Here is a 23,434-nt window from a genome sequence, read left to right as displayed (position 1 = left end):
TCATACCCAGTACGTTGAGGTTGAAGTGTCTGCTGCGGTCTCCTGTGCTGCTGTGTTTCCATCGTTCAGCCAGGTGATAGCAGGAAGAGGGATGCCAGAGGCCTCACAGGTTAGAGACACAGGGTTGTTCACCACCACACTCACATTTTCTGGGACCTGGTTCTGACCACAGATCCTGGGGGAGACTGGAGGGACAAAACACATTCGTATATTAACACACATATACAAACACATCACGTACAGAATGTGGACCCAAATGGCAGATAAACATGAAGGCATGAAGACATCATACTATAGATAAGATTAGCAGGTGTAGGTGATTTGAAGTTTTACTTTCTGACATATACTCCATTTCATAGAGGATATCCCCTCCCACTCTCTATGTTATGTTATGGTACGTTGGTGAGTCTCACCATGTATGTTGATGTCATGCTTGCTGTTGGCCTGTCCCGCCACATTCACAGCCACACATGTAGAGTCCTGTGTCCAATACCTTGGCGTCCTTTATCTGCAGCAGACGCCCCTTGTTCAGCACTTGAGCCCCACACTGGCCTGTGATTAGTCGACCGTCCTTCAACCATGTGACCGTTGTGCGGGTGTGTTTTGCATGTCTGTTGTCAAGTTTCTAAGATAGTGTCACCAGCCACATCATCATGTACATGCATTTTGCATCATATGATGATGTGGTAGCTGACACTTTGATTCATGTTTTCCAGTGAAATTATCCTTTAAAGCTGGAAACCATAGCGCTGAAACTCCGTTTGCGATATTACAACAACAAAGTTACTTCAAACAATGAAGATCGTTTTTTCCCCCTCAAACATCATTGCACAGTATGTACTATGCAATTTACCACGATGCAGGATGCTCCTCAATGGTGCTGTTTCACCTTATGCGGATCTCAGCTTAAAAAATAATATATATATTATTTCATTATATGATTAGGAACTCAGTCAGGGTCTCAACTTGATGGTAAGAGTTAGAATAGTAGAATACACAAGGTAAACATTTTAAATTTTGTTGTGCATCAGCAGTTTTGCCCTTGTTATGTCAGTTAACATTTTTTTCATTTGTAAATTAGTATAGCCAGCAATCTAAACTTGTAGAAATCATGGTCAAATTACCAACCGGGGGAACCCCAAGCCCTTAACCAACAATGCAGTTTTCAGAAAATACAGTTAAGAAAATATTTACTAAATTAACTTAAGTAGAAACATTTTTTTTTAAACAAAAGTAACCAATATGTTGAGGTTAAAGTGTCTGCTGCAGTCTCCTTCGCTGTTGTGTTGAATAATTAATGCATATGCTGTAGTAGTTATCTATAAATGTGAGAATACCTACAGCTTACTAACATTTAACAAATGTGGGCGTAATGATTAATAAATGGTGAGCAAACTGTAAATGCCTTACAAATGGTTTATTACTAAACATTATTATAAAGTGTTACACATAATTGCATATTCATACATTTGACCATCAACTACTTACTACAATACACCATTGAGTTAGACTTGGACGTTATCTGATCTCATTCTGTATTGTATATTTCATATTTACTGCACTTGTTGAAGGTGTTGTGTCTTATTTCAGCCACTAGAGGGGGATGTTAAACAACATATACACTGAGTGTACAGAACATGATTTAGACTGACCAGGTGAATCAAGGTGAAACTTATAATCCCTTATTGATGTCACCTGTTAAATCCACTTCAATCAGTGTAGATGAAGGTGAGGAGACAGGTTAAATATGGATTTTTAAGCCTTGAAACAATTGAGACATGGATTGTGTATGTGTGCCATTCGCAGGGTGAATGGGTAAAACAAAGTATTTAAGTGCCTTTGAAAGGGGTATGGTAGTTGGTGCCAGGGGAATTGGTTTGAGTGTGTCAAGAACTGTAACGGTGCTGGGTTTTTCACGCTCAACAGTTTCCCGTGTGTATCAAGAATGGTCCACAACTCACAGGACATCCAGCCAACTTGACACAACTGTGGGAAGAACTGGAGTCAACATGGGCCAGCATCGCTGTGGAACGCTTTCGACACCTTGTAGAGTCCATGCCCCGACGAATTGAGGCTGTTCTGATGGCGAAAGGAGGTGCAATTCAATATTAAGAACTTGTTCCTAATGTTTTGTACACTCAGTGCGTAATGATATATTACATCCTCAAAATGAATACTTACATACTATTTATCATTAAAAAACATGGAACAACCACAGACGTTGGTATTTGGAATATACAAACCAAAATGACTACAATGTATTTTATAAAACAAGCTTATGCCTTCATATTCCTTCTCCAAGTCATCCCATTCCAATCCATCCAAATCATTCTGCATCAACACCATATGTATCTATGATGACAACACTGAGATGAGTAATGTCAGTGTATTGTTACATGAAAGAAGCAATTACAACAAAACAGTATATCATAATTATGTCAAACACGGGAATAAAAACATAGGAACTATACATGCCTTAACTTCAGAGTTAAAATACGTTTAGCTGTTACTTTGAACCATGGATAAAAGAAAGCATAAATTATTGGATTAATTAAGGAATTAACAAGTGGCAGAAAGCCGGTGATCAATAATAAATTGTCACACACACACAAAAAAAGATCTATCAACAAAAATGGAATCCAACAACTTAGATAGGTGAAAACAACAATAGCTAGAGTTTTTGCTTCTTTTCTCTCTGACTTATTTGCCTGTACAGTTTTAACACCAGACACACTGGCAGCCTCTTTTGAAAATACATTTCTGGCCTGTGATCTGGCCACCACAAATATTTTCAAATAAAGTGTTATAATTCACCAGGTCCTGCCGTGTAGTTCTGGGCTGATCCCTCACCTTCCTCATGAGAGCTGGGACGTAAGCTTGGCGTCTGGTAAGTTTGGCTTTATACATAGCTTGGGCTTTGTTGAGTAAGGCTTAAACTATGTATTTAGATTGTAGTTAGGTATTGTAGGTAGGTATCATGGGTTGCTGTAGGTAGTTATTGTATGTAATTATTGTAGGTTAGTATTGTATTCGGCGGCGCCGGGTGTAGCACGAAGCTAGCTAGCTAGCTAACTCACCACCTGGACTAGCTGGCGAGTAGCTATTAGCAACGGTATAGTTGTTTCACGCCTGAGAGTGCCTGTAATTACGCCAGCTGGCTGCCTACAATGATTACATACAATAATTGCCTACCATTCAGCTGTTTTCTAACCTCATTGTCTGAACCGTTAACATTAGGTAGCAAGTGGCTACTGTGCTTGAAAATTAGCAAGCTTGTTGCAACCTGGGTAGCTACTTGTAAACAATAGCTGGAACGACCGTGTGAACAGACGCGAACTGGCTGAGTCAATTCAGTGGCTAGCTTTGCACTTGGCTAGCTAACAGTAGCTGCTAGGGGTAAGTCATAACCTACATCTGTGTTTTGTTCTTTACATATTGATAGCCCGAGTCGCTCAAGGAATTCGGGACATGGGTGACTAGTTAACGTTAGTTTGGCTCTCTCTGTGTGTTCGTGCTGTGAAAGGAGGGGTTCTTCTTTGTCTGAAAGCAATGGCTAGCTAGTTTGCTAACTATTCTAGCTAACTAACTGGCTGAATAAGTTGACGACGGACTCGCTCAAGCTGTCGGGACTAACCCACAACGTTAGACACGGACACGAACAATCTGCTTGCATGTTGATACACTGGTGGTTGTTGTGGCTGAGTATTGGCGCTAAACCCTGCTGTTGGAGACCGGCATGCTAGCTGGCTGTGGCGTCTTATGATGAGGTGCCCGGACGTTTTTCACGGAATAATACTGCACCTAGTTAGCTAGCTGAATAAACTAGGTTAGTCTATTCCTAGAAAACATTGAACCACTGTAGTTTACAACAATTATAGTGTCTGAGGTGGAAGTTGGGAGAGTTATATTTGGGAGTTGTGGTGAGGGAGGCCCCGCTCTCTCCATTCCCAGATGTTTAGTTCATTTTATTCCGATCTCCTCTGCATTATTGTAGCCATCTGCTGCAGCCTGTCAACTATGCCTCTGCCTATCCCTGTTCTCTCCTCTCCGCACAGGCTACACAAACGCCTCACACCGCGTGGCTGCTGCCTCTCTAACCTGGTGGTCCCTGCACGCACGACCCACGTGGAGTTCCAGGTCTCAGGCAGCCTCTGGAACTGCCGTTCTGCTTCCAACAAGGCAGACTTCATCCCAGCCTATGCTACCCTCCAGTCCCTCGACTTCTTGGCGCTGACGGAAACATGGATTACCACTGAAAACACTGCTACTCCTGCTGCTCTCTCCTCGTCTGACCATGTGTTCTCGCATACCCCGAGAGCATCTGGTCAGCAGGGTGGTGGCACAGGAATCCTCATCTCTCCCAAGTGGACATTCTAAATTTTTCCCCTGACCCATCTGTCTATCTCCTCATTTGAATTCCATGCTGTCACAGTCACTAGCCCATTTAAGCTTAATATCCTTGTCATCTTTCGCCCTCCAGGTTCCCTTGGAGAGTTCATCAATGAGCTTGACGCCTTGATAAGTTCCTTTCCTGAGGATGGCTCACCCCTCACAGTTCTGGGGGATTTCAACCTCCCTATGTCTACATTTGACTCATTTCTCTCTGCCTCCTTCTTTCCACTCCTCTCCTCTTTTGACCTCACCCTCTCACCGTCCCACCCTACTCACAAGGCAGGCAATACGCTTGACCTCATCTTTACTAGATGCTGTTCTTCTACTAATCTCACTAAAACTCCCCTCCAAGTCTCCGACCACTACTTTGTATCATTTTCTCTCTCCCTCTCCTCCAACACTACTCACTCTGCCCCTACACAGATGGTAATGCGCCGTCGCAACCTTCGCTCTCTCTCTCCCGCTACTCTCTCCTCTTCCATCCTATCATCTCTTCCCTCTGCTCAATCCTTCTCCCTCCAATCTCCTGATTCTGCCTCCTCAACCCTCCTCTCCTCCCTTTCTGCATCCTTTGACTCTCTATGTCCCTTATCCTCCCGGCCGGCCCGGTCCTCCCCTCCAGCTCCGTGGCTTGATGACTCATTGCGAGCTCACAGAACAGAGCTCCGGGCAGCTGAGCGGAAATGGATGAAAACTAGACTCCCTGCAGACCTGGCATCTTTTCACTCCCTCCTCTCTACATTTTCTTCATCTGTTTCTGCTGCTAAGGCCACTTTCTACCACTCTAAATTCCAAGCATCCGCCTCTAACCCTAGGAAGCTCTTTGCCACATTCTCCTCCCTGCTGAATCCCCACCCCCCCCTCCTCCCTCTCTGTGGATGACTTCGTCAACCATTTTGAAAAGAAGGTTGACGACATCCGATCCTCGTTTCTTAAGTCAAATGACACTGCTGGTCCTGCTCACACTGCCCTACCCTATGCTTTGACTTCTTTCTCCCCTCTCTCTCCAGATAAAATCTTGCGACTTGTGACGGCAGGCCGCCCAAGAACCTGTCCGCTTGACCCTATCCCCTCCTCTCTTCTCCAGACCATCTCCGGTGACCTTCTCCCTTACCTCACCTCGCTGATCAACTCATCCTTGACCGCTGGCTATGTCCCTTCCGTCTTCAAGAGAGCGAGAGTTGCACCCCTTCTCAAAAAACCAACACTCGATCCCTCTGATGTCAACAACTACAGACCAGTATCCCTTCTTTCTTTTCTCTCCAAAACTATTGAGCGTGCCGTCTTTAGCCAACTCTCTTGCTATCTCTCTCAGAATGACCTTCTTGATCCAAACCAGTCAGGTTTCAAGACTGGTCATTCAACTGAGACTGCTCTTCTCTGTGTCACAGAGGCTCTCTGCACTGCTAAAGCTAACTCTCTCTCCTCTGCTCTTGTCCTTCTAGACCTGTCTGCTGCCTTTGATACTGTGAACCATCAGATCCTCCTCTCCACCCTCTCCGAGCTGGGCATCTCCGGCGCGGCTCACTCTTGGATTGTGTCCTACCTGACCGGTCGCTCCTACCAAGTGGCGTGGCGAGAAGCTGTCTCCGCACCACGTGCTCTCACCACTGGTGTCCCCCAGGGCTAAGATCTAGGCCCTCTCTTAATCTCGCTATACACCAAGTCACTTGGCTCTGTCATATCCTCACATGGGCTCTCCTATCATTGCTATGCTGACGACACACAACTAATCTTCTCCTTTCCCCCTTCTGATAACCAGGTGGCGAATCGCATCTCTGCATGTCTGGCAGACATATCAGTATGGATGATGGATCACCACCTCAAGCTGAACCTCGGCAAGACGGAGCTGCTCTTCCTCCCGGGGAAGGACTGCCCGTTCCATGATCTCGCCATCACGGTTGACAACTCCGTTGTGTCCTCCTCCCAGAGTGCGAAGAGCCTTGGCGTGACCCTGGACAACACCCTGTCGTTCTCCGCTAACATCAAGGCGGTGACCCGATCCTGTAGGTTCATGCTCTACAACATTCGGAGAGTAAGACCCAGCCTTACACAGGAAGCGGCACAGGTCCTAATCCAGGCACTTGTCATCTCCCGTCTGGATTACTGCAACTCGCTGTTGGCTGGGCTCCCTGCCTGTGCCATTAAACCCCTACAACTCATCCAGAATGCCGCAGCCCGTCTGGTGTTCAACCTTCCCAAGTTCTCTCACGTCGCCCCGCTCCTCTGCACACTCCACTGGCTTCCAGTTGAAGCTCGCAACTGCTACAAGACCATGGTGCTTGCCTACGGAGCTGTGAGGGGAACGGCACCTCCGTACCTTCAGGCTCTGATCAGTCCCTACACCCAAACGAGGGCACTGCGTTCATCCACCTCTGGCCTGCTGGCTCCCCTACCTCTGCGGAAGCATAGTTCCCGCTCAGCCCAGTCAAAACTGTTCGCTGCTCTGGCACCCCAATGGTGGAACAAGCTCCCTCACGATGCCAGGACAGCGGAGTCACTCACCACCTTCCGGAGACATTTGAAACCCCACCTCTTTAAGGAATACCTGGGATAGGAAAAAAAAAAAAACATTGTAAAGTGGTTATCCCACTGGCTATAAGGTGAATGCACCTATTTGTAAGTCGCTCTGGATAAGAGCGTCTGCTAAATGACGTAAATGTAAATGTAAATGATAATAAAAGAGCACGGGGCAACCATTGAAAATACAAGGCCAATGATTTTAACCCAATTTAATTATTCTACAATAAAACATTCTTTCAAACACCTACTGGGTACCTGTATATTTACAACGTTTTTTATAATAGCAGCATCGTATATGATACAAAAACACCAGTTAATGGATATAAAATACATCATTCTTGTTATTGTTATTTTAGAGTGGTACATTAAGGGATCACACACAGCAACATAACGGTCAATAGATATCATGACCAAATTGCCCACAGATAAAGAAGCGCATAAATAAGTGAAATAGAAATAAAACCCACAGAAATATTCCCCAAAATCCCAGCATGGTTCCATTAATGCTACAGTCGTTAATGGTATCACAATCAGTCCCACCAGGAGATCTGCCACAGCCAGAGAGAGGATGAGCAGGTTGGTTGGAGTGTGGAGCTGCTTGAAGTGAGAGATGGAGATGATCACCAGTATGTTCAAAAATACTGTAACTGCTGAAATCAATGCCAAGAAGATGTACAGTGTTATATAGATAGATGTCGATAGCAAAGCCTTTCTGCAAGAAGAGTTTATGTCTTGAAAACAGTATTGAACATCTTCATGTGTCTCTATTTGTAATAAAGGGTCCAAATGCTGAGGTCCTGCTCCTGCTTAATCCTGTGTGTGACCCTGTCAGGTCAGCCTTCTGACAAACTCTGAGCTCTGCCTCTGTATTTATCCCTGAATGACTGACACACACTCCCCTCCCCAGCATATCTCTGCACACACACACACACACACACACACACGCACACACGCACACGCACACACGCACACACACACATGCACACACGCACACACACACACACACACACAGGTGGGCACAGAAATGAACAAACGGTGTGATAAACAAATAATTTGTGAAAGCATGATGTAATGTATGACAGGATTGTATGTTGCTATGGCCACCTAGCCTGTCCTTCATTCTTACTGATAGTTAGTCATGAGAGAAAATGTATATTTTCTCAACTGAGCATTTTAATAGGGAAAATATAGTATGGTTGATGTTTTGGTCAGTCAAAGGCTATTTTACATGGGAAATAGGATAACTGTTCAATACTAATTGTCTTGGGTGATGTCAGTGCTCAGATTGGACCATAATCCACAACCTTAGGAGACATAACAGCACACCACATGTCAGCTAGTCAGTGTGGAGGAAAGCTGACAGTAAGGAAGTTGATGAGAGGGTATAACTTTATGGTGTACCCGCTTATAGCACATGCAATCAAAATGAATTGTGCCATTCCATAGGAACATCCCGTAGACTTGTAAAAACATCCATCTGAACTGAATTATGAACCATACTTCTTCAAGTTGAGGGAGACTTTGTCTCAGTTACATCATGGGGACAAATGCTATTTGTCAGACATCAGAACAACCACACTGTATTCTGACCCAATCATCCCTTGATGTTTTTTTTCCATGTCTTGTGTGTTTTCTTGTTTTCACTGATTTAAAAAAAAAAGTGACTACGAAATGTGATTTCCAGTTCAGTTCAGATGTATCGATCAATGATCTCAAAAGCACTTTAAGTAATTAGGGACAGTTCAAAATATACTGGGAATATTTTCACATGACCCTCCCCTTGTACTGTAAAAAAGAAAGTACACACCCTCCCCCCTCATAGAATTAACTCTAAATAATGCTTATGACCATGAATAGTAACTGTGTTTAAAAACGTGGATATCGACTTTGCCTCTTCGGCATGCTTTTGTGGCACAGTCGATGCCACGCAGGGCTATGGGCCAGAAGGTTGAGGGCTTGCCGACCACCACGGACAAGCTCAATCTTCCTGCATGTTTCATTAGGCCTACAATACGATCAGAGCCGGCTGCAGACAATGATCAGCTAGGGGGATATCAGATTTCCAACATTTTGATGCCAATTATATAAAATATTTTCAACATATTTTCCACTAACAGGTTTCTGTGCCAATGCACCACAGAACCAATAAACAAAGCACACCAACTTCGGGCGCTTCAATATCATGGCTTGAGTTTCCAACGCCACAATAAACAGACTATGACAATCGCGACAAACACAAAATACATCCCTGCCTACCTTGTAGGCCTACCCAGTATCGAAGGCTTTACAATCTCAGAATGTCATTCGCCTTTTTTGTGTTTTGTAACAGATGTCTCTTTCCATTCATGAAATGTCCACTGCACAGTTTGAATTGATTGAGTGATTTTTTGTTGTTGACAGTAAACATTTGTATATATATATACACTACCTTTCAAAAAGTTTGGGGTCACTTAGAAATGTCCTTGTTTTCGAAAGAAAAAAAAAAAAATTGTCCATTAAAATAACATCAAATTGATCCGAAATACAGTGTAGACATTGTTAATGTTGTAAATGGCTATTGTAGCTGGAAACGGCAGATTTGTAATGGAATCTCTGCATAGGTGTACAGAGGCCCATTATTAGCAACCATCAGTCCTGTGTTCCAATGGCACGTTGTGTTTGCTATTCCAAGTTTATCATTTTAAAAGGCTAATTGTCACGCCCTGGCTCTGGGGACTCTTAAATGTTAAGCCAGGGTGTGGATTTTCTATGTTTTGTTTTCTAGGTTTCTGTTCTAGATCGTTGTATATCTATGTTGGCCAGGGAGGTTCCCAATCAGAGACAGCTGTAGCTCGTTGTCTCTGATTGGGAACCATACTTAGGCAGCCTGTTTTCACTAGTCATTGTGGGATCTTGTTCCATAAGGTTTGTTTTGGTGTTAACCTAGGACTTCACGTATCGTTTGGTTTGTTGTTTTGTTCGTGTGTGTACTTCAATAAAAGATGTACGGTTATCACGCTGCGCCTTGGTCCGCTTCTTATAACGATCGTGACAGAAGATCCCACCAAAATAGGACCAAGCAGCGTGTGCAGGAGCAAACGCTGGGTATGGAACAGGAGGTTACTCTGGTAGATGTCCTCCTCGGTTGGGGGAGAATCACGGAGGAGGAGGCCGTCCGCTACCGGAGGGCGATGAGGGAGGATGCCCAGGCAGGAGAGGAGAAGCGGCGCCAACCGGGTCGTCGTCGAACAGGCGAGAGGCAACCTCAATACATTTTTTGGGGGGGGCACACGGCGTGGACGACGAGGCGGCAGGAGGCAGCGACAGGGCGAGGCTGCAGACTAGGAGAGGAGGCCACCAGGTTACGGGGGCTATTGGTCCAGAGGGAGCAGGAGTTTATTGGTCAGAGGGAGGAGCTACAGGAGGCATTAAGGGAGAAGGAGAGTGTAGAGGCACGGCGAGAGGAGCTGGTTAGGCAGCAGAAGGAGCGGAGGTTTATAGGGAAACCCAGTCCCGCTCCTCGCACCAAGCAAGTGGTGTGTGTCACCAGTCCGGTCCGGCCCGTTCCTGATCCCCACACTAAGCCAGTGGTGCGTGTTTCCAGTACGGCCCGACCCATTCCTGCTTCCCGCACAAGGCCAGTGGTGTGTGTTCCCAGTACGGTATGGCCCGTTCCTGCTCCCGCACTAAGTTAGTGGTGCGCGTCGTCAGCCCGGTCCGGCCCATTCCTGCTCCCTGCACCAAGCCTGTGGTGCGCGTCGCCAGCCCAGTCAGGCCCGTTCCTGCTCCCCGCACCAAGCCTGTGGTGCGCGTCGCCAGCCCAGTCCGGCCCGTTCCTGCTCCCCGCACCAAGCCTGTGGTGCGCGTCGCCAGCCCGGTCCGGCCTGTTCCTGCTCACCGCACCAAGCCTGTGGTGCGCGTCGCCAGCCCGGTCCGGCCCGTTCCTGCTCCCCGCACCAAGCCAGGGGTGTGCGTCGCCAGCCCGGTCCGGCCTGTTCCTGCTCCCCGCACCAAGCCAATGGTGCGCGTCGTCAGCCCGGTCCGCCCGGTCCGGCCTGTTCCTGCTACCCGCACCAAGCCTGTGGTGCGCGTCGTCAACCCGGTCCGGCCCGTTCCTGCTCCCCGCACCAAGCCAGTGGTGCGCGTCGCCAGCCCGGTCCGGCCCGTTCCTGCTCCCCGCACCAAGCTAGTGGTGCGCGTCGCCAGCCCGTTCCGGCCCATTCCTGCTCCCCGCACCAAGCCAGTGGTGCGCGTCGTCAGCCCAGTCCGGCCTGTTCCTGCTCCCCGCACCAAGCCAGTGGTGCGCGTCGTCAGTCCGGCACAGCCCGTGCCTGTTCCACCGGTTCCTGGTCAGGCATCGGTCAGCTGCTCCACACCGGAGCCTGAGCAATCCGCTCCACCGGTGTCCAGTCCAGCTCCGGCCAGCGGGGCCAGACCAAACCAGGGGCGCTACGGGGGGGTAGCGAGAGAGTGGTGGTCACGCCCGGAGCCGGATCCGCCTCTGAGGCGGAATGCCCACCCGGCCCCTCCCCTGTTGTGTTTGGTTGCCGCGGTCGCAGTCCGTGCCTTTGGGGGGGGGGGGGGGGGGGGGGGGGTACTGTCACGCCCTGGCTCTGGGGACTCTTAAATGTTGAGCCAGGGTGTGGATTTTCTATGTTTTGTTTTCTAGGTTTGTTTTCTAGATCGTTGTATATCTATGTTGGCCAGGGTAGTTCCCAATCAGAGACAGCTGTAGCTCGTTGTCTCTGATTGGGAACCATACCTAGGCAGCCTGTTTTCACTAGTCATTGTGGGATCTTGTTCCGTAAGGTTTGTTTTGGTGTTAACCTAGGACTTCACGTATCGTTTGGTTTGTTGTTTTGTTCGTGTGTGTACTTCAATAAAAGATGTACGGTTATCACGCTGCGCCTTGGTCCGCTTCTTATAACGATCGTGACACTAATTGATCATTAGAAAACCCTTTTGCAATTATGTTAGCACAGCTGAAAACTGTTGTACTGATTTAATAAGCAATAAAACTGGCCTTCTTGAGACTAGTTGAGTATCTGGAGCATCAGCAATTGTGGGTTCGATTACAGGCTCTAAATGGCCAGAAATTGCCAAGAAACTGAAGATCTCGTACAACGCTGTGTTCTACTCCCTTCACAGAACAGCGCAAACTGTCTCTAACCAGAATAGAAAGAAGAGTGGGAGGCCTAGGTGCACAACTGAGAAACAGGGGCCTCACTGATCCTCAACTGGTAGCTTCATTAAATAGTACCCGCAAAACACCAGTCTCAACATCAACAGTGAAGAGGCGACTCCGAGATGCTGACCTTCTAGGCAGATTTGCAAAGAAAAATACATATCTCAGATTGCCCATCTTAATATTTTCTTTATATTGGCCAGTCTGAGAAATTGTTTTTTCTTTGCAACTCTGCCTAGAAGGTCAGCATCCCGGAGTCACCTCTTCACTGTTGAAGTTGAGACTGGTGTTTTGCGGGTACTATTTAATGAAACTGCCAGTTGAGGACCTGTGAGGCATCTGTTTCTCAAACTAGACACTGCAATCTATTTGTCCTCTTGCTCAGTTGTGCACCGGGGTCTCCCACTCCTCTTTCTATTCTGGTTAGAGCCAGTTTGCGCTGTTCTGTGAAGGGAGTAGTACACAGCGTTGTATGAGATCTTCAGTTTCTTGGCAATTTCTCGCATGGAATAGCCTTCATTTCTCAGAAAAAAAATAGACTGACGAGTTCCAAAAGAAAGTTATTTGTTTCTGGCTATTTCGAACCCACAATTGCTGATGCTCCAGATACTCAACTAGTCTCAAGAAGGCTTCTTTAATCAACACAACAGTTTTCAGCTGTGCTAGCATAATTGCAAAAGGGCTTTCTAATGATCAATTAGCCTTTTAAAATGATAAACTTGGATTAGCAAACACGTGCCATTGGAACACAGGACTGATGGTTGCTGATAATGGGCCTCTGTACGCCTATGTAGATATTCCATTAAAAATCAGCAGTTTCCAGCTACAAAAGCCATTTACAACATTAACAATGTCTACACTGTATTTCTGATCAATTTTCTGTTATTTTAATGGACAAAATAATTGCTTTTCTTTCGAAAACAAGGACATTTCGAAGTGACCACAAACTTTTGAACGGTAGTGTATATATATATGTTCACACATACTGTACATATATACACTGCTCAAAAAAATAAAGGGAACACTAAAATAACACATCCTAGATCTGAATGAATGAAATAATCTTATTAAATACTTTTTTCTTTACATAGTTGAATGTGCTGACAACAAAATCACACAAAAATTATCAATGGAAATCAAATGTATCAACCCATGGAGGTCTGGATTTGGAGTCACCCTCAAAGTTAAAGTGGAAAACCACACTACAGGCTGATCCAACTTTGATGTAATGTCCTTAAAACAAGTAAAAATGAGGCTCAGTAGTGTGTGTGGCCTACACGTGCCTGTATGACCTCCCTACAATGCCTGGGCATGCTCCTGATGAGGTGGCGGATGGGATCTCCTCCCAGACCTGGACTAAAGCATCCGCCAACTCCTGGTGCAACATGGCGTTGGTGGATGGAGCGAGACATGATGTCCCAGATGTGCTCAATTGGATTCAGGTCTGGGGAACGGGCGGGCCAGTCCATAGCATCAATGCCTTCCTCTTGCAGGAACTGCTGACACACTCAAGCCACATGAGGTCTAGCATTGTCTTTCATTAGGAGGAACCCAGGGCCAACCGCACCAGCATATGGTCTCACAAGGGGTCTGAGGATCTCATCTCGGTACCTAATGGCAGTCAGGCTACCTCTGGCGAGCACATGGAGGGCTGTGCGGCCCCCCAAAGAAATACCACCCCACACCATGACTGACCCACCGCCAAACCGGTCATGCTGGAGGATGTTGCAGGCAGCAGAACGTTCTCCACGGCGTCTCCAGACTCTGTCACGTCTGTCACGTGCTCAGTATGAACCTGCTTTCATATGTGAAGAGCACAGGGCGCCAGTGGCGAATTTGCCAATCTTGGTGTTCTCTGGCAAATGCCAAACATCCTGCATGGTGTTGGGCTGTAAGCACAACCCCCACCTGTGGACGTCGGGCCCTCATACCACCCTCATGGAGTCTGTTTCTGACCGTTTGAGCAGACACATGCACATTTGTGGCCTGCTGGAGGTCATTTTGCAGGGCTCTGGCAGTGCTCCTCCTGCTCCTCCTTGCACAAAGGCGGAGGTAGCAGTCCTGCTGCTGGGTTGTTGCCCTCCTACGGTCTCCTCCACGTCTCCTGATGTACTGGCCTGTCTCCTGGTAGCGCCTCCATGCTCTGGACACTACGCTGACAGACACAGCAAACCTTCTTGCCACAGCTCGCATTGATGTGCCATCCTGGATGAGCTGCACTACCTGAGCCACTTGTGTGGGTTGTAGACTCCGTCTCATGCTACCACTAGAGTGAAAGCACCGCCAGCATTCAAAAGTGACCAAAACATCAGCCAGGAAGCATAGGAACTGAGATGTGGTCTGTGGTCGCCACCTGCAAAACCAGTCCTTTATTGGGGGTATCTTGCTAATTGCCTATAATTTCCACCTGTTGTCTATTCCATTTGCACAACAGCATGTGACATTTATTGTCAATCAGTGTTGCTTCCTAAGTGGACAGTTTGATTTCACAGAAGTGTGATTGACTTGGAGTTACATTGTGTTGTTTAAGTGTTCCCTTTATTTTTTTGAGCAGTATATATTTTAGATTTTAGATTCTTCAAAGTAGCCACCCGTTGCCTTGATGACAGCTTTGCATTCTCTCAACCAGCTTCATGGGGAATGCTTTTCCAACAGTCTTGAAGAAGTTCACACAGATGCTGATCACTTGTTGGCTGCTTTTCCTTTACTCTGCAGTCCAACTCATCCCAAACCATCTCAACCAGCTGGTAGAGCATGTTTTTACGATATATTTAGAAGTGAATGTGAAAAAAAAACTTCACTTGAACCTGATTGGTCAACTCCCCCAGCCCTCCTGCATCAATTAACATAATTTGTATGATTTTGGGTTGCTGCAGTTCAGTGTTGTGGCACTCTAACTTTGCCCATTCAGAGGGTTGTAAGAAAACTCAAAATCAGTCAGCAAAGTTGTTGTACAAAAGTCAGCAATTCAATTAGTGAGGGATTAATATAGCACCATTCCTGTCAGTAGAGACCTTGAATAGTAGGAATATGTAAATACAAAAGTTTCAATGTAAAAAGGTTCAAAAGCAAGAATTTCGCAAAAATTTTCATAACCAGGCGGTTGATACAGTGCATTGGGAAATTATTCAGAAACGTTTACTTTTTCCACATTTTGTTACGTTAAAGCCTTATTCTCAAATGGATTAAATACATGTTTTTCCTCGTCAGTCTACACACAATATCACCAGAATTCCTCTATGGAGATGGGAGAACCTTCTAGAAGGACAACCATCTCTGCAGCACTCCACCCATCAGGCCTTTATGGTAGAGTGGCCAGACAGAAGCCACTCCTCAGTAAAAGGCACATGACAGCCCGCTTGGAGTTTGCCAAAAGGCACCTAAAGGACTCTCAGACCATGAGAAACAAGATTCTCTGGTCTGATGAAACCAAGATTGAACTCTTTGGCCTGAATGCGAAGCGTCACGTCTGGAGGAAACCTGGCACCATCCTTACGGTGAAACATGGTGGTTGCAGCATCATGCTGTGGGGATATTTTTAAGCGGCAGGCACTAGGAGACTATTCACGATCGAGGGAAAGTTGAACAGAGCAAAGTACAGAGAGATGAAAACCTGCTCCAGAGCTCTCAGGACCTCAGACTTGGGCGAAGGTTCACCTTCCAACAGGACAACGACCCTAAGCACACAGCCAAGACAACACAGGAGTGGCTTCGGGACAAGTGTCAGTAGCCCAGCCAGAGCCCGGACTTGAACCTGATCGAACATCTCTGGAGAGACCTGAAAATAGCTGTGCAGCGACGCTCCCCATCCAACCTGACAGCGCTTGAGAGGATCTGCGGAGAAGAATGGGAGAAACTTCCCAAATACAGGTGTGCCAAGCTTGTTTTTGCTTTGTCATTATGGGGTATTGTGTGTAGATTGATGAGGAAATTGTTTTATTTAAACCATTTTAGATTAAGGCTGTAACGTAACAAAATGTGGAAAAAGTCAAGGGGTCTGAATATTTTCAGAATGCACTCAGTAAAAAGTATGGTGGAAAAAGAATTTTGGTGAAAATAAAGTATGATGGAAATGCTTATTTTGGTGAAAACTAAGATTTCATTGTTGACAAGACACTACATTAGGCAACATACATTGGTTTAACAACATTTCATGACCCATGGGGTTAATTAATCAATATTCAGACTTAAGGTCGCCTATATAATAATGGCTATAATAGTAATAAAAACTGCACTTTGTCATATATTATCTCAACATGTAGTCTGAACATGTGGGAAACATTGTGGAAGGACCTGGATTAATTGAAATTTAAGAAAACCAACACCACCTGAAAACCCATTCATGTAATACATGCATATGCAATTAACGTAATTTATTAAAATGTGACATCAGTCCTCATTTAACAATGCTTAACCTGCATACGGTATAAAAGCCATTGAAGCAGACCTAAAGTAATTTTTGTAATATTGTTGAGATGAGTAAAAATGCTATGCAAATTGCCATTCTAATATGGTATCACTGGTACGACCCTCTTGACTTCTCAACTGCCTGGTAGAATAAACAGCAAGTTAAAGAAAAACACTATTGGAAATTCCTATTTGAGTTGTCAGTAATAGGACTTTAAGATGAAATAATTGTTTCTACATGTTTTTCTAGAAGAGACAGTTAAAGAGATAAAGAACCATGATCGTAAGGTTCTAATTGAAACCTTTATGGTGCTTTAAAGAACCCTTTCCTAAGTTTCTATAAAGGTTCTGGGAACTAGTGACAGGTTGCCACTTATCAAACCCATCAAATATTTTGCATAGATGGAGCTCCAAACAGAGGTTGTGTTTCTGAAAAATATTCAGCAGTAAGCTAGCTATCATTAGATACAAAACTACCGGTGAGCGTTAGATGCCAGCCCTGCGATTCAAATGCAAAATCTCATACTGAAGTTCTTTAGACTTCCAATACTCAAGACAATGAAATTAGATTTGGAAGGAAGGCCTTGAGAAACTACAGGACAGATCACAGTATATGTCATTTAGCCAGTGCATAAGAAAATTGACAGTCAGGCAGTTGATAAGATGGCATATCTTTATGGTGGATGCACTAATGTCATTCCATAGGAACATTCCATGGACTTGTAAAAATGTCCATCTGAACTGAATTATGAAATAATTATTCAAGTTGAGGGAGACAGTTACATCATTGGGAAACATATTTGCCAGACATCAACCTGCAGTATTCTGATCTAATCATATTTTTTGTCTGGTTTGTTTTTCTCTCAGATTCCAGAGGGACCTGTTAGCACTAACATGCAAGGCTCTGTAATAACGACACATACATCACTCTACCAATTAAAGGTGTCAAACAACACACACACACACACACACACACACACACACACACACACACACACAGTCAGTCAAACAACACACACACACACACAGTCAGTCAGTCAGTCAAACAACACACACACACACACAGTCAGTCAGTCAGTCAGTCACACAAACACACACACGCACACACACACACACAATTCTCAAAAAGCATATTGCATCAGCAAAACTCAACCTGTGCTTTGTGACTGATGTCACTGGGACTATATTGTCCCTACTGTGTAAGTGAACAACTCTTTAATGATGTTAGTTTGACTTGTTTAAGTTTCTCACACCAGAGGGTCCTGTTATCACCTGTATGCAAGGCTCTGGAATAATGAAATCTACCAATTAAAGGTGTTGGAGACACACAAATGCTTTACTCCAGGGCCCCAGTAAGGCCACAATACAACATAAACATTGGAAGTGTACCTGTATACACCTCTAGTGTTTTTTTGTGTGCATGAACATGAGTACAACTTCCATTAGGCCTCTGCCTGAGTACAACCCTCACCCCTAAACAAGTCCACCCTGCACAGGTCAAGAATCCCACCTCTGGGTCATGACTCTGTCACAGGTAGGATCTGAACCCTGGTATCCTGAGTGGAAAACAAACATCTGAACCAATTGGCCAAGAGGGAAGTACCTCTTGGACCGAGGGTGACACTGATTTTGAAGTACCAGGCAGGGCTACCTCATCACGAGAGCATGAGTCTGACTCACCTCTGTTACACATTTTACATTTTAGTCCTTTAGCAGATGGGGGGTGGGGGTGGGGGAGGGGGGGGGGGGTTGTGGCATTAATCAAGACACTCATGAAGAAGTAGGTTTTCAGACCAAACCTCCCCCTAACCTCACTCAAGTATATATGCTAAAACCCTCTCTATAGTGTTTTAGACAAATAACAAACAATTCTACAAATACCATTTTTTATATGGACTCAGTGGAACATCCTGATTTCATGGGGCATGATCCAGGATTAATACAGCTAGATAACAATCCAGAAATCAACACTGTTATATGACAATCCAGGATCAACACTGTTATATGACAATCCAGGATCAACACATACATAATATGATCTAGGATGGACACAGATATATGATGATCCAGGATCAACACAGATATAATATGATCTAGGATCAACACAGATATAATATGATCCAGTGTTAACACAACTAAATAATAATCAAGGATCAGCACAGATATAATATGATCCAGGATCAATATAGACACGTCTTACATGCTAAATGCTTCTTTCACAAATGAAGCACTGATTTCACGACTTGAATCAGGCATCTGATGAGGCCTTCCCAAGCTGTGAACTCAAAGTAGCCATTAATTAGCTTTTTGAGATGTTACAACCTTCATAGTGTAACCCTAACTGGGAGCACTTGATAATAACACATTGTAATAAAGCATTTATAATTGGTTAGTAAATCGTTTATGTATCACTTATTAATCATTGCTCCCACATTTGTGACTTGTTTCAGGAAACTAGGCGTATGTCGCAAGTCACTACTTCACAGAGCCATTTGAACGTAAACATGTATTTTTTAATCAAAATGCGTTTTTTGGCAGAAATGCCTTTGGGAACATGTGAACTTTCATATGCCATAATAACAAATGTGTATGCCATCTGTAAATACGCATTAAATTGTTAAATTAAGGGCCTAGTTTGTTTAGCCACGGAAAAAGACAGGAACTTCCCGCTAGCCATGATTGGCAGAGATAAAGGATGGGCTGGACATGCTGAGAGATTGGTCTGACATGTAGAATGCTTCTGTCTATAACATGAGCTGCTCAGTTTGTGTAGTAGCTAACATTGAACCTAGTTGGTTAGCTTTAGCTACCTACAGAGTCATGCATGGTGGCTAGCAATGACAATCAGTTTGTATTGCTAGTAGTATGGGTTGGGATTATTGCCGCATTCAAAACAACTGGGAACTGGGAACTCTGAAATCTCCGACTTCAGTGTATTCATGACAACTGGGAACTCGTAAAAAAAACGAGTTCCGACAGGGAAAAATCGCTTTGAACGGTCATCCAACTCGTAATTACAACACGGGAACTCTGGCCTATTTCTAGAGCCCCAACTTTCCGACCTGAAGATCATTGACGTCATGATTTGACCTCAGTATTTTTCCAAGTTCCCAGTTGTCTTGAAAGGACCATTAGGTTCATTCTTTAGCTAGCTAACTAGCTACATGTCTAAACAAAAGATTACACTTCGCCAGATGATTACATGACCCATCAAGTTAGCCAGGTGTGTCTGGGGGTGATTACGGTAATCTATTTCATGAACATGACCCATCCACTTACAGTGGCTTGCGAAAGTATGCACCCCACTTGGCATTTTTCCTATTTTGTTGCCTTACAACCTGGAATTAAAATTTATTTTTGGGGGGGGTTTGTATCATTTGATTTACTCAACATGCCTACCACTTTGAAGATGCAAAATATGTTTTTGTGTGTGAAACAAACAAGAAATAAGAAAAAAAAAACTGAAAACTTGAACGTGTATAACTATTCAACCCCCCAAAGTCAATACTTTGTAGAGCCACCTTTTGCAGCAATTACAGCTGCAAGTCTCTTGGGGCATGTCTCTATAAGCTTGGCACATCAAGCCACTGGGATTTCTGCCCATTCTTCAATGCAAAACTGCTCCAGATCCTTCAAGATGGATGGGTTCCGCTGGTGGACAGCAATCTTTAAGTCATACCACACATTCCCAATTGGATTGAGGTCTGGGCCTTGACTAGGCCATTCCAAGACATTTAAATGTTTCCCCTTAAACCACTCGAGTGTTGCTTTAGCAGTATGCTTGGGGTCATTGTCCTGCTCGAAGATGAACCTCCGTCCCAGTCTCAAATCTCTGGAAGACTGAAACAGGTTTTCCTCAAGAATTCCATCCATCATTCCTTCAATTCTGACCAGTTTCCCAGTCCCTGCCGATGAAAAACATCCCCACAGCATGATGCAGCCACCACCATGCTTCACTGTCGGGATGGTGTTCTCGGGGTGATGAAAGGTGTTGGGTTTGAGCCAGACATAGCGTTTTCCTTGATGGCCAAGAAGCTACATTTTAGTCTCATCTGACCAGAGTACCTTCTTCCATATGTTTGGGGAGTCTCCCACATGCCTTTTGGCGAACACCAAACGTGTTTGCTTATTTTTTTCTTTAAGCAATGGCATTTTTCTAGCCCTCTTCCGTAAAGCCCAGCTCTGTGGAGTGTACAGCTTAAAGTGGTCCTATGGACAGATACGCCAATCTCCGCTGTGGAGCTTTGCAGCTCCTTCAGGGTTATCTTTTTGGACTCGTTGTTGCCTCTCTGATTAATGCCCTCCTTGCCAGGTTTGTTGTGTTGCCATATTCTTTCAATTTTTTATAATGGATTTAATGGTGCTCCGTGGGATGTTCAAAGTTTTGGATATTTTTTTATAACCCAACCCTGATCTGTACTTCTCCACAACTTTGTCCCTGACCTGTTTGGAGAGCTCCTTGGTCTTCATGGTGCAGCTTGCTTGGTGGTGGCCCTTGTTTAGTGGGGTTGCAGACGCTGGGGCCTTTTTAGAACTGGTGTAAATATATACTGAGATCATGTGACAGATCATGTGACACTTAAATTTCACACAGGTGGACTTTATTTAACTAATTATGTGATTTCTGGTTTGCTAATTGGTTGCACCAGATCTTATTTAGGGGCTTCATAGCAAAGGGGGTGAATACATATGCACGCACCACTTTTCCTTTGTTGATTATATATATATTTTTTAAACAAGTTCTTTTTTTCATTTCACTTCACCAATTTGGACTATTTTGTGTTTGTCCATTACATGAAATCCAAATAAAAATATTTTTAAATTACAGGTTATAATGCAACAAAATAGGAAAAACGCCAAGGGGGGTGAATACTTTTGCAAGGCACTGTACATTTTCAAGTACATAACTACAGAGAACATACAAAAATGATATGGTAATACAAAATGTAAGTTTACACACTCCCAGGAATGTCATACATGATGGATCATTAGCTTATACACTAACTTTCACACATCTAGATTGCCGGGCGAGGTGGGTGTGGAGCCAGAGACAGTAGGGGTTCAAACTGTAGAACCCAGTTCCTACATTTGAATATAAAAATGTATTTTATCAATCAAAACTATGCTAAAGTTTATCTCTGGGACCCTTAGGATGACAAATCAGAGGAAGATTACTGAATTACATTATTTACCTCCAGTCGCCGTGATACGTTGTTTTATGTTGTGCACTCTCCTCAAACTGTAATAGCTACTGTAAATTGGACAGTGCAGTTAGATTAACAAGAATGTAAACTTTCTGCTCATATAGGACATGTCTATATCCTGGAAAGTGTGCTGGTACTTACAACAGTCATGCTAATTACATTAGCGCATGTTAGCTCAACCGTCCCGTATATTGGATACCGATCCCATGGAGGTTCACATCTTCTCTTTTGGCCAATGCTGTTGGTTTATTGTGCTTGGCATCACTGATTGTGCAACGTGTGACATGTGAGACATTTCCAGACCATGCCTTAGTATAGAGCTTCACAAAGCCCTTTGCATTCTTTATCAACTCATTATCATCAGCCATTATTGACAGACATTCAAACATTTCTGCCTCGTCTTTTAGGGAACTGCCTAACTTCACAACAAGTGCAGGAAATTCGTAGATATTTCCACTTTTGTTGAACTTGGCAGTTTCTTTGACAGCTCGAATAACTTCATAAACATTGTCTGGCTTGATGGCTTCTGCTACAGTGATGAGTGACATTGAATTTCTCAAGGTGACCAACAACCCCCCAAGTTCCCAGATGTTTTGTGTAATATATTGGTGCTGTGTCTTATCGTATCCAAGCCTCTTGAATGAGAACTTTGCATACTCCAAGGTCTCATTGTAATGAACATCTTGACAAGTCCTTCAGGTGTATCTTTTGGGAGATGAGCCACATCAGCCATGGCCAAAGCTCTTTGACTCCAAAATGGCTCCTGACCTGATGGACCATCTGATTTGGTGATACATCTTGTCATATGCCTCCATAGCTCCAAGCAGACAACCATGCTTTTGCAATGAGGGAAATATTAATATTTTCCTGTTTCCCCTTTCTTTGATAGTCTTTTCACCTTTAGGGCCCATGTTCCACCGATGAGAACTTTATTGTTGTGAAGAAAGTTTCCTCTATTCCGAAGTTGTTCAAACTTTCTTGTCTTTGACCCTGGAGGGGTCTATTTCTATTTCTGAGTTGTCTTTTTCATGCTTTTTGAAATGCCTTGCGATTTTTTGCTGTGGCTTGTCACAAACAAAACAGAAGTTGTGCTTGTTTTCTTTCGATGGTGAAGATTCTGTATTTAGGTAGGCCTGGGATTGCGATGGTTCAAAGTCTACTTGAATTGTAGACTATTTTGATTGTATGGTGTCTTCTTGACCTTTATCTGATATCCTGAACTTTCAATTCAAAATTCAGAACTTTAAAAAATCACATTTTCTCAGTCTTCAATATCATTAGTGTAGTCTAGCAAATACTTCTGATCAGATGTACAGGTTTCTTCTCCACTGGATTCCTGGTATTAGTGGCAAGACAATTGAAGTCATATATTACCAGAAACATAAAACTAATGGAATTGTATAGCCACAATGTTGCATTTGTTGGTATTTTACAAGTGGCCCAACATTACTAGATGGAAACTTACATTTTAATCCACCCTCTGTATATCCGTTGATTTGGAGAAACAAGACTTATGCCAAACAGTGGAACAATCTGTAAGAAAACACAAAATGATTAGTGCTGTATGATCCTTTCAAAACTCAAGACTTTGAAGCATTAGAAGGCTCTTAGTAATCCTTCTTCCCCGACCCCCCATAAAAAAAAAAGAAGAAAAAAAAAAAAAAAGGTGATTGTCCCACTGGCTATCATAAGTTTAATGCACCAATTTGTAAGTCGCTCTGGATAAGAGCGTCTGCTAAATGAT

The 23,434-nt window shown here is 44.2% G+C and overlaps 1 pseudogene across 1 annotated transcript; it reads right to left on the bottom strand.

Annotated features, from left to right (window-relative positions):
- On the bottom strand, window positions 1-22,058 carry LOC311140867 (trace amine-associated receptor 13c-like; annotated as a pseudogene). Its single transcript has 5 exons — window positions 21,890-22,058; window positions 7,082-7,679; window positions 2,414-2,820; window positions 463-625; window positions 1-185 (listed from the first exon to the last, which is right to left on the bottom strand). The product of its transcript is annotated as a trace amine-associated receptor 13c-like (transcript).
- Between the last annotated feature and the right edge of the window lie 1,376 nt (window positions 22,059-23,434).

Source organism: Coregonus lavaretus (assembly GCF_964263955.1).
Source record: "Coregonus lavaretus genome assembly, chromosome: 2".
In the NCBI taxonomy this organism is placed as follows: Eukaryota; Metazoa; Chordata; class Actinopteri; order Salmoniformes; family Salmonidae; genus Coregonus; species Coregonus lavaretus.
This window is presented reverse-complemented; position numbering and strand designations above follow the sequence as displayed.